Source organism: Amblyomma americanum, chromosome 3, assembly GCF_052857255.1.
Source record: "Amblyomma americanum isolate KBUSLIRL-KWMA chromosome 3, ASM5285725v1, whole genome shotgun sequence".
Classification (NCBI taxonomy): Eukaryota; Metazoa; Arthropoda; class Arachnida; order Ixodida; family Ixodidae; genus Amblyomma; species Amblyomma americanum.
In genome coordinates, this window is record NC_135499.1 from 49,186,281 (window position 1) to 49,199,814 (window position 13,534).

The 13,534-nt window shown below is 47.7% G+C and overlaps 2 non-coding genes across 2 annotated transcripts; both read left to right on the forward strand.

Annotated features, from left to right (window-relative positions):
* The first annotated feature begins 3,421 nt into the window (after positions 1 to 3,421).
* TRNAS-AGA (transfer RNA serine (anticodon AGA)) lies at positions 3,422 to 3,495 on the forward strand. The gene has a single exon. It is a non-coding gene; the product is annotated as a tRNA-Ser (tRNA).
* Positions 3,496 to 8,558: 5,063 nt separating this feature from the next.
* TRNAS-AGA (transfer RNA serine (anticodon AGA)) lies at positions 8,559 to 8,632 on the forward strand. Its single transcript has one exon. It is a non-coding gene; the product is annotated as a tRNA-Ser (tRNA).
* The last annotated feature ends 4,902 nt before the right edge of the window (positions 8,633 to 13,534 follow it).

Sequence of the window (13,534 nt, forward strand, 5' to 3'; positions counted from 1 at the left end):
CCGCCCTCGGCGTTAGATGACGTTCTACTTCACACTTGCGGAATTACAGGACGTGCTACGTCCACCGCTATGGACGAGGGTGGCGCTTGTGAACACTCTCAAGGTTCGCTTCCACACAAAACATAAATACCCACGAAAGCAGCAGATTAGATAGCCGTCGCCATAGCTCAGTTGGTAAGAGCATCGGACGCGATATTCGGAGGTCGTGGGTTCGATCCCACCAGCGCCATTGTTGTCTTTTCTGCTGCTTTATAAGTAATTTTATTTTAAATTTAATTGATTGGCACTAGGTATAAAAAAAGAAGCATTCCTCTATGCACCTTGATTTCTGTGACTGTTGGTTTCCTTAATATGTTTGTCAAACGAGCCCCTCACTTCATTTGCCTTGTCTGCTAATAGCTTAAAGGGGGTCTCGGTTCTGGCAGTCTTGATGCCATAGGTAGCATACGAGGGCTCTCGCACAGTTTCCGCCCTCGCCTTTAGATGACGTTCTACGTCACACTTGCGGTATTACAGGACGTGCTACGTCCACCGCTATGGACGAGGGTGGCGCTGGTGAACACTCTCAAGGTTCGCTTACACGCAAAATATAAATACCCACAAAAGCACAGATTAGACAACCGTCGCCGTAGCTCAGTTGGTAAGAGCACCGGACGCGATATTCGGAGGTAGTGGGCTCGGATCCCACCGGCGGCATGGTTGTTTTTTCTGCTTCTTTATGAGTAATTTTCTTTAAAAACTAATTGATTGGCACTAGATATAAAAACAAGAAGCATTCCCCTATGCACCTTGTTTTCGGGGACTGTTGGCTTCCTTAATATGTTTGTCGAACGAGCCCCTCACTTCATTTGCCTTGTCTGCTAATAGCTTAACGGGGCTCTCGGTTCTGGCAGTCTTGATGCCATAGGTAGCATAAGAGGTCTCTCGCACAGTTTCCTCCCTCGCCATTAGATGACGTTCTACGTCACACTTGCGGTATTACAGGACGTGCTACGTCCACCGCTATGGACGAGGGTGGCGCTGGTGAATACTCTCAAGGTTCGCTTCCACACAAAACATAAATACCCACGAAAGCAGCAGATTAGATAGCCGTCGCCATAGCTCAGTTGGTAAGAGCACCGGACGCGATATTCGGAGGTCGTGGGTTCGGAACCCACCGGTGGCATGGTTGTTTTTTCTGCTGCTTTATAAGTAATTTTCTTTAAAAACTAATTGATTGGCACTAGATATAAAAAAAGAAGCATTCCCCTATGCACCTTGACTTCGGTGACTGTTGGTTTCCTTAATATGTTTGTCAAACGAGCCCCTCACCTCATTTGCCTTGTCTGCTAATAGCTTAAAGAGGGTCTCGGTTCTGGCAGTCTTGATGAAATAGGTCGAATAAGAGGGCTCTCGCACCGTTTCCGCCCTCGCCGTTAGATGACGTTCTACGTCACACTTGCGGTATTACAGGACATGCAACGTCCACCGCTATGCACGAGGGTGGCGCTGGTGAACACTCTCAAGGTTCGCTTACACGCAAAACATAAATACCCATGAAAGCAGCAGATTAGACAGCCGTCGCCGTAGCTCAGATGGTAAGCGCACCGGACGCCATATTCGGAGGTCGCGGGTTCGGATCCCACCGGCGGCATGGTTGTTTTTTGTGCTGATTTATAAGTAATTTTCTTTAAAAAAACTAATTGATTGGCACTAGATATAAAAAACGAAGCATTCCCCTATGCACCTTGATTTCGGTGACTGTTGGCTTCCTTAATATGTTTGTCAAACGATCCCCTCACCTCATTTGCCTTGTCTGCTAATAGCTTAACGGGGGCCTCGGTTCTGGCAGTCTTGATGCCTTAGGTAGCATATGAGGGCTCTCTAACAGTTTCCGTCCTCGCCGTTAGATGACGTTCTATGTCACACTTGCGTTATTACAGGACGTGCTACGTCCACCGCTATGGACGAGGGTGGCGCTTGTGAACACTCTCAAGGTTCGCTTACACGCAAAACATAAATATCCACGAAAGCAGCAGATTAGACATCTGTGGCCGTAGCTAAGTTGGTAAGAGCACCGGACGCAATATTCGGCGGTCGTTGGTCCGGATCCCACCTTCGGCATGGTTGTTTCTTCTGCTGCTTTATAAGCAATTTTCAAGAAACTATTTGCTTGGCACTGGATATAAAAAACAAGAAGCATTCCCCTATGCACCTTGTTTTCGGTGACTGTTGGCTTCCTTAATATGTTTGTCAAACGAGCCCCTCACTTCATTTGCCTTGTCTGCTAATATCTTAACGGGCTCTCGGTTCTGACAGTCTTGATGCCATAGGTAGTATAAGAGGGCTCTCGCACAGTTTCCGCCCTCGCCGTTAGATGACGTTCTACGTAACACTTGCGATATTACAGGATGTGCTACGTCCACCGCTATGGACGACGGTGGCAGGGTGAACACTCTCAAGGTTCGCTTGCACACAAAACATAAATACCCAAGAAAGCAGCAAATTAGACAGCCGTCGCCGTAGCTCAGTTGGTAAAGCACAGGACGCGATATTCGGAGGTCGTGGGTTCGGATCTCACCTTCGGAATGGTTTTTTTTTCTGCTGCTTTATAAGTAATTTTCTTTAAAAAAATAATTGATTGGCACTAGATATAAAATGAAGCATTCCCCTATGCACCTTAATTTCGGTGACTGTTGGTTTCCTTAATATGTTTGTCAAACGAGCCCCTCACTTCATTTGCCTTGTCTGCTAATAGCTTAAAGGGGGTCTCGGTTCTGGCAGTCTTGATGCCATAGGTAGTATAAGAGGGCTCTCGCAGAGTTTCCACCCTCGCCGTTAGATGATGTTCTACGTCACACTTGCGGTATTACAGGACGTGCTACGTCCACCGCTATGGACGAGGGTGGCGCTGGTGAACACTCTCAAGCTTCGCTGACACGCAAAACATAAATACCCACGAAAGCAGCAGATTAGACAGCCGTCGCCGTAGCTCAGATGGTAAGCGCACCGGACGCCATATTCGGAGGTCGTGGGTTCGGATCCCACCGGCGGCATGGTTGTTGTTTCTGCTTCTTTATGAGTAATTTTCTTTAAAAAATAATTGATTGGCACTAGATATAAAAACAAGAAGCATTCCCCTATGCACCTTGTTTTCGGTGACTGTTGGCTTCCTTAATATGTTTGTCGAACGAGCCCCTCACTTCATTTGCCTTGTCTGCTAATAGCTTAACGGGGCTCTCGGTTCTGGCAGTCTTGATGCCATAAGAGGTCTCTCGAACAGTTTCCTCCCTCGCCATTAGATGACGTTCTACGTCACACTTACGTTATTACAGGACGTGCTACGTCCACCGCTATGGACGAGGGTGGCGCTGACGAACACTCTCAATGTTCGCTTACACGCAAAACATAAATACCCACGAAAGCAGAAGATTAGACAGCCGTCGCCGTAGCTCAGTTGGTAAGAGCACCGGACGAGATATTCTGAGGTCGTGGGTTCAGATCCCGCCGGCGGCATGGTTGTTTTTTCTGCTGCTTTATAAGTAATTTTCTTTAAAAAAACTGATTGATTGGCACTGGATATAAAAAAGAAGCATTCCTCTATGCACCTTGATTTCGGTGACTGTTGGCTTCCTTCATATGTTTGTCAAATGAGCCCCTCCCTTGATTTGCCTTGTCTGCTAATAGCTTAACGGGGGTCTCGGTTCTGGCAGTCTTGATGCCATAGGTAGCATAAGAGGGCTCTCGCACAGTTTCCGCCCTCGGCGTTACATGACGTTCTACTTCACACTTGCGGAATTACAGGACGTGCTACGTCCACCGCTATGGACGAGGGTGGCGCTGGTGAACACTCTCAAGGTTCGCTTCCACACAAAACATAAATACCCACGAAAGCAGCAGATTAGATAGCCGCCGCCATAGCTCAGTTGGTAAAAGCACCGGACGCAATATTCGGAGGTCGTGGGTTCGGATCCCACCGGTGGAATGGTTGTTTTTTCTGCTGCTCTATAAGTAATTTTCTTTAAAAACTAATAGATTGGCACTAGATATAAAAAAAGAAGCATTCCCCTATGCACCTTGATTTCGGTGACTGTTGGTTTCCTTAATATGTTTGTCAAACGAGCCCCTCACCTCATTTGCCTTGTCTGCTAATAGCTTAAAGGGGGTCTCGGTTCTAGCAGTCTTGATGAAATAGGTCGAATAAGAGGGCTCTCGCATCGTTTCCGCCCTCGCCGTTAGATGACGTTCTACGTCACACTTGCGGTATTACAGGACGTGCAACGTCCACCGCTATGGACGAGGGTGGCGCTGGTGAACACTCTCACGGTTCGCTTACACGCAAAACATAAATACCCACGAAAGCAGCAGATTAGACAGCCGTCGCCGTAGCTCAGATGGTAAGCGCACCGGACGCCATATTCGGAGGTCGTAGGTTCGGATCCCACCGGCGGCATGGTTGTTTTTTGTGCTGCTTTATAAGTAATTTTATTTAAAAAAACTAATTGATTGGCACTAGATATAAAAAACGAATCATTCCCCTATGCACCTTGATTTCGGTGACTGTTGGCTTCCTTAATATGTTTGTCAAACGAACCCCTCACCTCATTTGCCTTGTCTGCTAATAGCTTAACGGGGGTCTCGTGTCTGGCAGTCTTGATGCCTTAGGTAGCATATGAGGGCTCTCTAACAGTTTCCGTCCTCGCCGTTAGGTGACGTTCTATGTCACACTTGCGGCATTACAGGACGTGCTACGTCCACCGCTATGGACGAGGGTGGCAGGGTGAACACTCTCAAGGTTCGCTTACACGCAAAACATAAATATCCGCGAAAGCAGCAGATTAGACATCCGTGGCCGTAGCTAAGTTGGTAAGAGCACCGGACGCAATATTCGGAGGTCGTGGGTCCGGATCCCACCTTCGGCATGGTTGTTTCTTCTGTTGCTTTATAAGCAATTTTCAAAAAACTATTTGCTTGGCACTGGATATAAAAAACAAGAAGCATTCCCCTATGCACCTTGTTTTCGGTGACTGTTGGCTTCCTTAATATGTTTGTCAAACGAGCCCCTCACTTCATTTGCCTTGTCTGCTAATAGCTTAACGGGGCTCTCGGTTCTGGCAGTCTTGATGCCATAGGTAGTATAAGAGGGCTCTCGCACAGTTTCCGCCCTCGCCGTTAGATGATGTTCTACGTCACACTTGCGATATTACAGGATGTGCTACGTCCACCGCTATGGACGAGGGTGGCAGGGTGAACACTCTCAAAGCTCGCTTGCACGCAAAACATAAATACCCAAGAAAGCAGCAAATTAGACAGCCGTCGCCGTAGCTCAGTTGGTAAAGCACCGGACGCGATATTCGGAGGTCGTGGGTTCGGATCTCACCTTCGGAATGGTTTTTTTTTCTGCTGCTTTACAAGTAATTTTCTTTAAAAAACTAATTGATTGGCACTAGACATAAAAAAAGAAGCATTCCCCTATGCACCATGATTTCGGTGACTGTTGGTTTCCTTAATATGTTTGTCAAACGAGCCCCTCACTTCATTTGCCTTGTCTGCTAATAGCTTAAAGGGGGTCTCGGTTCTGGCAATCTTGATGCCATAGGTAGCATAAGAGGGCTCTCGCACAGTTTCCGCCCTCGCCGTTAGATGACGTTCTACGTCACACTTGCGGTATTACAGGACGTGCTACGCCCACCGCTATGGACGAGGGTGGCGCTGGTGCACACTCTCAAGGTTCGCTTACACGCGAAACATAAATACCGACGAAAGCAGCAGATTAGACAGCCGTCACCGTAGCTCAGTTGGTAAGAGCATCGGACGCGATATTCGGAGGTCGTGGGCTCGATCCCACCGGCGCCATTGTTGTCTTTTCTGCTGCTTTATAAGTAATTTTTTTTTAAATCTAATTGATTGGCACTAGGTATAAAAAAGAAGCATTCCTCTATGCACCTTGATTTCTGTGACTGTTGGTTTCCTTAATATGTTTGTCAAACGAGCCCCTTACTTCATTTGCCTTGTCTGCTAATAGCTTAAAGGGGGTCTCGGTTCTGGCAGTCTTGATGCCATAGGTAGCATAAGAGGGCTCTCGCACAGTTTCCGCCCTCGCCGTTAGATGACGTTCTACGTCACATTTGCGGTATTACAGGACGTGCTACGTCCACCGCTATGGACGAGGGTGGCGCTGGTGCACACTCTCAAGGTTCGCTTACACGCGAAACATAAATACCGACGAAAGCAGCAGATTAGACAGCCGTCACCGTAGCTCAGTTGGTAAGAGCATCGGACGCGATATTCGGAGGTCGTGGGCTCGATCCCACCGGCGCCATTGTTGTCTTTTCTGCTGCTTTATAAGTAATTTTTTAAAATCTAATTGATTGGCACTAGATATAAAAACAAGAAGCATTCCCCTATGCACCTTGTTTTCGGGGACTGTTGGCTTCCTTAATATGTTTGTCGAACGAGCCCCTCACTTCATTTGCCTTGTCTGCTAATAGCTTAACGGGGCTCTCGGTTCTGGCAGTCTTGATGCCATAGGTAGCATAAGAGGTCTCTCGCACAGTTTCCTCCCTCGCCATTAGATGACGTTCTACGTCACACTTGCGGTATTACAGGACGTGCTACGTCCACCGCTATGGACGAGGGTGGCGCTGGTGAATACTCTCAAGGTTCGCTTCCACACAAAACATAAATACCCACGAAAGCAGCAGATTAGATAGCCGTCGCCATAGCTCAGTTGGTAAGAGCACCGGACGCGATATTCGGAGGTCGTGGGTTCGGAACGCACCGGTGGCATGGTTGTTTTTTCTGCTGCTTTATAAGTAATTTTCTTTAAAAACTAATTGATTGGCACTAGATATAAAAAAGAAGCATTCCCCTATGCACCTTGACTTCGGTGACTGTTGGTTTCCTTAATATGTTTGTCAAACGAGCCCCTCACCTCATTTGCCTTGTCTGCTAATAGCTTAAAGAGGGTCTCGGTTCTGGCAGTCTTGATGAAATAGGTCGAATAAGAGGGCTCTCGCACCGTTTCCGCCCTCGCCGTTAGATGACGTTCTACGTCACACTTGCGGTATTACAGGACATGCAACGTCCACCGCTATGCACGAGGGTGGCGCTGGTGAACACTCTCAAGGTTCGCTTACACGCAAAACATAAATACCCATGAAAGCAGCAGATTAGACAGCCGTCGCCGTAGCTCAGATGGTAAGCGCACCGGACGCCATATTCGGAGGTCGCGGGTTCGGATCCCACCGGCGGCATGGTTGTTTTTTGTGCTGATTTATAAGTAATTTTCTTTAAAAAAACTAATTCATTGGCACTAGATATAAAAAACGAAGCATTCCCCTATGCACCTTGATTTCGGTGACTGTTGGCTTCCTTAATATGTTTGTCAAACGATCCCCTCACCTCATTTGCCTTGTCTGCTAATAGCTTAACGGGGGTCTCGGTTCTGGCAGTCTTGATGCCTTAGGTAGCATATGAGGGCTCTCTAACAGTTTCCGTCCTCGCCGTTAGATGACGTTCTATGTCACACTTGCGGTATTACAGGACGTGCTACGTCCACCGCTATGGACGAGGGTGGCGCTTGTGAACACTCTCAAGGTTCGCTTACACGCAAAACATAAATATCCACGAAAGCAGCAGATTAGACATCTGTGGCCGTAGCTAAGTTGGTAAGAGCACCGGACGCAATATTCGGCGGTCGTTGGTCCGGATCCCACCTTCGGCATGGTTGTTTCTTCTGCTGCTTTATAAGCAATTTTCAAGAAACTATTTGCTTGGCACTGGATATAAAAAACAAGAAGCATTCCCCTATGCACCTTGTTTTCGGTGACTGTTGGCTTCCTTAATATGTTTGTCAAACGAGCCCCTCACTTCATTTGCCTTGTCTGCTAATATCTTAACGGGCTCTCGGTTCTGGCAGTCTTGATGCCATAGGTAGTATAAGAGGGCTCTCGCAGAGTTTCCCCCCTCGCCGTTAGATGATGTTCTACGTCACACTTGCGGTATTACAGGACGTGCTACGTCCACCGCTATGGACGAGGGTGGCGCTGGTGAACACTCTCAAGCTTCGCTGACACGCAAAACATAAATACCCACGAAAGCAGCAGATTAGACAGCCGTCACCGTAGCTCAGGTGGTAAGCGCACCGGACGCCATATTCGGAGGTCGTGGGTTCGGATCCCACCGGCGGCATGGTTGTTGTTTCTGCTTCTTTATGAGTAATTTTCTTTAAAAAATAATTGATTGGCACTAGATATATAAACAAGAAGCATTCCCCTAAGCACCTTGTTTTCGGTGACTGTTGGCTTCCTTAATATGTTTGTCGAACGAGCCCCTCACTTCATTTGCCTTGTCTGCTAATAGCTTAACGGGGCTCTCGGTTCTGGCAGTCTTGATGCCATAAGAGGTCTCTCGAACAGTTTCCTCCCTCGCCATTAGATGACGTTCTACGTCACACTTACGGTATTAGAGGACGTGCTACGTCCACCGCTATGGACGAGGGTGGCGCTGACGAACACTCTCAATGTTCGGTTACACGCAAAACATAAATACCCACGAAAGCAGAAGATTAGACAGCCGTCGCCGTAGCTCAGTTGGTAAGAGCACCGGACGAGATATTCTGAGGTCGTGGGTTCAGATCCCGCCGGCGGCATGGTTGTTTTTTCTGCTGCTTTATAAGTAATTTTCTTTTAAAAAACTGATTGATTGGCACTGGATATAAAAAAGAAGCATTCCTCTATGCACCTTGATTTCGGTGACTCTTGGCTTCCTTCATATGTTTGTCAAACGAGCCCCTCCCTTGATTTGCCTTGTCTGCTAATAGCTTAACGGGGGTCTCGGTTCTGGCAGTCTTGATGCCATAGGTAGCATAAGAGGGCTCTCGCACAGTTTCCGCCCTCGGCGTTACATGACGTTCTACTTCACACTTGCGGAATTACAGGACGTGCTACGTCCACCGCTATGGACGAGGGTGGCGCTGGTGAACACTCTCAAGGTTCGCTTCCACACAAAACATAAATACCCACGAAAGCAGCAGATTAGATAGCCGCCGCCATAGCTCAGTTGGTAAAAGCACCGGACGCAATATTCGGAGGTCGTGGGTTCGGATCCCACCGGTGGAATGGTTGTTTTTTCTGCTGCTCTATAAGTAATTTTCTTTAAAAACTAATAGATTGGCACTAGATATAAAAAAAGAAGCATTCCCCTATGCACCTTGATTTCGGTGACTGTTGGTTTCCTTAATATGTTTGTCAAACGAGCCCCTCACCTCATTTGCCTTGTCTGCTAATAGCTTAAAGAGGGTCTCGGTTCTAGCAGTCTTGATGAAATAGGTCGAATAAGAGGGCTCTCACATCGTTTCCGCCCTCGCCGTTAGATGACGTTCTACGTCACACTTGCGGTATTACAGGACGTGCAACGTCCACCGCTATGGACGAGGGTGGCGCTGGTGAACACTCTCACGGTTCGCTTACACGCAAAACATAAATACCCACGAAAGCAGCAGATTAGACAGCCGTCGCCGTAGCTCAGATGGTAAGCGCACCGGACGCCATATTCGGAGGTCGTGGGTTCGGATCCCACCGGCGGCATGGTTGTTTTTTGTCCTGCTTTATAAGTAATATTATTTAAAAAAACTAATTGATTGGCACTAGATATAAAAAACGAATCATTCCCCTATGCACCTTGATTTCGGTGACTGTTGGCTTCCTTAATATGTTTGTCAAACGAGCCCCTCACCTCATTTGCCTTGTCTGCTAATAGCTTAACGGGGGTCTCGGTTCTGGCAGTCTTGATGCCTTAGGTAGCATATGAGGGCTCTCTAACAGTTTCCGTCCTCGCCGTTAGGTGACGTTCTATGTCACACTTGCGGCATTACAGGACGTGCTACGTCCACCGCTATGGACGAGGGTGGCAGGGTGAACACTCTCAAGGTTCGCTTACACGCAAAACATAAATATCCGCGAAAGCAGCAGATTAGACATCCGTGGCCGTAGCTAAGTTGGTAAGAGCACCGGACGCAATATTCGGAGGTCGTGGGTCCGGATCCCACCTTCGGCATGGTTGTTTCTTCTGCTGCTTTATAAGCAATTTTCAAAAAACTATTTGCTTGGCACTGGATATAAAAAACAAGAAGCATTCCCCTATGCACCTTGTTTTCGGTGACTGTTGGCTTCCTTAATATGTTTGTCAAACGAGCCCCTCACTTCATTTGCCTTGTCTGCTAATAGCTTAACGGGGCTCTCGGTTCTGGCAGTCTTGATGCCATAGGTAGTATAAGAGGGCTCTCGCACAGTTTCCGCCCTCGCCGTTAGATGATGTTCTACGTCACACTTGCGATATTACAGGATGTGCTACGTCCACCGCTATGGACGAGGGTGGCAGGGTGAACACTCTCAAAGCTCGCTTGCACGCAAAACATAAATACCCAAGAAAGCAGCAAATTAGACAGCCGTCGCCGTAGCTCAGTTGGTAAAGCACCGGACGCGATATTCGGAGGTCGTGGGTTCGGATCTCACCTTCGGAATGGTTTTTTTTTCTGCTGCTTTACAAGTAATTTTCTTTAAAAAACTAATTGATTGGCACTAGACATAAAAAAAGAAGCATTCCCCTATGCACCATGATTTCGGTGACTGTTGGTTTCCTTAATATGTTTGTCAAACGAGCCCCTCACTTCATTTGCCTTGTCTGCTAATAGCTTAAAGGGGGTCTCGGTTCTGGCAATCTTGATGCCATAGGTAGCATAAGAGGGCTCTCGCACAGTTTCCGCCCTCGCCGTTAGATGACGTTCTACGTCACACTTGCGGTATTACAGGACGTGCTACGCCCACCGCTATGGACGAGGGTGGCGCTGGTGCACACTCTCAAGGTTCGCTTACACGCGAAACATAAATACCGACGAAAGCAGCAGATTAGACAGCCGTCACCGTAGCTCAGTTGGTAAGAGCATCGGACGCGATATTCGGAGGTCGTGGGCTCGATCCCACCGGCGCCATTGTTGTCTTTTCTGCTGCTTTATAAGTAATTTTTTTTTAAATCTAATTGATTGGCACTAGGTATAAAAAAGAAGCATTCCTCTATGCACCTTGATTTCTGTGACTGTTGGTTTCCTTAATATGTTTGTCAAACGAGCCCCTTACTTCATTTGCCTTGTCTGCTAATAGCTTAAAGGGGGTCTCGGTTCTGGCAGTCTTGATGCCATAGGTAGCATAAGAGGGCTCTCGCACAGTTTCCGCCCTCGCCGTTAGATGACGTTCTACGTCACATTTGCGGTATTACAGGACGTGCTACGTCCACCGCTATGGACGAGGGTGGCGCTGGTGCACACTCTCAAGGTTCGCTTACACGCGAAACATAAATACCGACGAAAGCAGCAGATTAGACAGCCGTCACCGTAGCTCAGTTGGTAAGAGCATCGGACGCGATATTCGGAGGTCGTGGGCTCGATCCCACCGGCGCCATTGTTGTCTTTTCTGCTGCTTTATAAGTAATTTTTTAAAATCTAATTGATTGGCACTAGATATAAAAACAAGAAGCATTCCCCTATGCACCTTGTTTTCGGGGACTGTTGGCTTCCTTAATATGTTTGTCGAACGAGCCCCTCACTTCATTTGCCTTGTCTGCTAATAGCTTAACGGGGCTCTCGGTTCTGGCAGTCTTGATGCCATAGGTAGCATAAGAGGTCTCTCGCACAGTTTCCTCCCTCGCCATTAGATGACGTTCTACGTCACACTTGCGGTATTACAGGACGTGCTACGTCCACCGCTATGGACGAGGGTGGCGCTGGTGAATACTCTCAAGGTTCGCTTCCACACAAAACATAAATACCCACGAAAGCAGCAGATTAGATAGCCGTCGCCATAGCTCAGTTGGTAAGAGCACCGGACGCGATATTCGGAGGTCGTGGGTTCGGAACGCACCGGTGGCATGGTTGTTTTTTCTGCTGCTTTATAAGTAATTTTCTTTAAAAACTAATTGATTGGCACTAGATATAAAAAAGAAGCATTCCCCTATGCACCTTGACTTCGGTGACTGTTGGTTTCCTTAATATGTTTGTCAAACGAGCCCCTCACCTCATTTGCCTTGTCTGCTAATAGCTTAAAGAGGGTCTCGGTTCTGGCAGTCTTGATGAAATAGGTCGAATAAGAGGGCTCTCGCACCGTTTCCGCCCTCGCCGTTAGATGACGTTCTACGTCACACTTGCGGTATTACAGGACATGCAACGTCCACCGCTATGCACGAGGGTGGCGCTGGTGAACACTCTCAAGGTTCGCTTACACGCAAAACATAAATACCCATGAAAGCAGCAGATTAGACAGCCGTCGCCGTAGCTCAGATGGTAAGCGCACCGGACGCCATATTCGGAGGTCGCGGGTTCGGATCCCACCGGCGGCATGGTTGTTTTTTGTGCTGATTTATAAGTAATTTTCTTTAAAAAAACTAATTCATTGGCACTAGATATAAAAAACGAAGCATTCCCCTATGCACCTTGATTTCGGTGACTGTTGGCTTCCTTAATATGTTTGTCAAACGATCCCCTCACCTCATTTGCCTTGTCTGCTAATAGCTTAACGGGGGTCTCGGTTCTGGCAGTCTTGATGCCTTAGGTAGCATATGAGGGCTCTCTAACAGTTTCCGTCCTCGCCGTTAGATGACGTTCTATGTCACACTTGCGGTATTACAGGACGTGCTACGTCCACCGCTATGGACGAGGGTGGCGCTTGTGAACACTCTCAAGGTTCGCTTACACGCAAAACATTAATATCCACGAAAGCAGCAGATTAGACATCTGTGGCCGTAGCTAAGTTGGTAAGAGCACCGGACGCAATATTCGGCGGTCGTTGGTCCGGATCCCACCTTCGGCATGGTTGTTTCTTCTGCTGCTTTATAAGCAATTTTCAAGAAACTATTTGCTTGGCACTGGATATAAAAAACAAGAAGCATTCCCCTATGCACCTTGTTTTCGGTGACTGTTGGCTTCCTTAATATGTTTGTCAAACGAGCCCCTCACTTCATTTGCCTTGTCTGCTAATATCTTAACGGGCTCTCGGTTCTGGCAGTCTTGATGCCATAGGTAGTATAAGAGGGCTCTCGCAGAGTTTCCCCCCTCGCCGTTAGATGATGTTCTACGTCACACTTGCGGTATTACAGGACGTGCTACGTCCACCGCTATGGACGAGGGTGGCGCTGGTGAACACTCTCAAGCTTCGCTGACACGCAAAACATAAATACCCACGAAAGCAGCAGATTAGACAGCCGTCACCGTAGCTCAGGTGGTAAGCGCACCGGACGCCATATTCGGAGGTCGTGGGTTCGGATCCCACCGGCGGCATGGTTGTTGTTTCTGCTTCTTTATGAGTAATTTTCTTTAAAAAATAATTGATTGGCACTAGATATATAAACAAGAAGCATTCCCCTAAGCACCTTGTTTTCGGTGACTGTTGGCTTCCTTAATATGTTTGTCGAACGAGCCCCTCACTTCATTTGCCTTGTCTGCTAATAGCTTAACGGGGCTCTCGGTTCTGGCAGTCTTGATGCCATAAGAGGTCTCTCGAAC